This window comes from Mauremys reevesii, linkage group 12 (genome assembly GCF_016161935.1).
Source record: "Mauremys reevesii isolate NIE-2019 linkage group 12, ASM1616193v1, whole genome shotgun sequence".
In the NCBI taxonomy this organism is placed as follows: Eukaryota; Metazoa; Chordata; order Testudines; family Geoemydidae; genus Mauremys; species Mauremys reevesii.
Window position 1 is genome coordinate 35678116 of NC_052634.1, and position 1013 is coordinate 35679128.

Consider the following 1013-nt stretch of genomic DNA (forward strand, 5'->3'; position numbering starts at 1 on the left):
GGAAGTAAAGGAAGTTTTTTTAAAAATAAACCAAACATTGTAATACCAGGATAACTCCAACAGCTCATTGTATAGTCCTGCCCCTTTCTTCCTCCATTGTGTGTTGAATGACCTGCAGCACATGGATTCTCTCATTCCATTGATAAACTGATACAATGTGACTGAAATTAAATCACTTCCCAGCAGAGAAAACATCACATCATTGCATTAGCTGGGAATTGAACCCAGGTCAACTAGCTTGGAAGGTAGCTATGCTCACCACTATACCACCAATGCATCTGGCAAAAGTGTCACTTATGCTTGCCTACTGAGGTTAGACCAGCGTTGAAGAGATTTTTCTGCCTGTTAAAATGTACTGGATTCTCATCACTAAAAAAAACCCTCATGACTAAAAAAAACCACCTCCATCTTCACTTGGGTTTCAACCATCAGCCTTTCAATTAGCCACCAATGTTGTTAATCACAGGGTATGTCTACACTACGGGATTATTCCGATTTTACAGTGCATCCGAGTTCAGATTGCTGTCCAGAGCAGTCACAATGGTGCACTGTGGGATGGCGCCTGGAGGCCAATACCATCGAATTGCGGCCACACTAACCCTAATCCGACATGGCAATACCGATTTCAGCGCTACTCCCCTCGTCGGGGAGGAGTACAGATATTGGTATTAAGAGCCCTTTATATCGATATAAAGGGCTTCATTGTGTGGACGGGTGCAGGGTTAATGCCCTTTAACGCTGCTAAATTTGATATAAACTCACAGTGTTGACCGGGCCAGAGAGAGCAGCAGGTTTCCCCTATTGTTTCCCGCTCTTGTTTTCTTTACTAGTTTCTCCAATGCACCAACTTGCTCTTTTTCTTCATGAGCCTGGCTAGCTGAAGTGGGTATTCACCCAGGAAAGCTCATACTTCAAAACATCTGTTAGTTTATAAGGTGCCACAGGACTCTTTGCTGCTTTCAGTTAGTAGAGCATCAGACTTTTAATCTGAAGGTCCAGGGTTCAAGTCCCTG

At 43.5% G+C, this 1013-nt stretch overlaps 1 non-coding gene across 1 annotated transcript; it reads right to left on the reverse strand.

Moving 5' to 3' along the window:
• Positions 1–203: 203 nt before the first annotated feature.
• On the reverse strand, positions 204–276 carry TRNAG-UCC. The gene has a single exon. It is a non-coding gene; the product is annotated as a tRNA-Gly (tRNA).
• Between the last annotated feature and the right edge of the window lie 737 nt (positions 277–1013).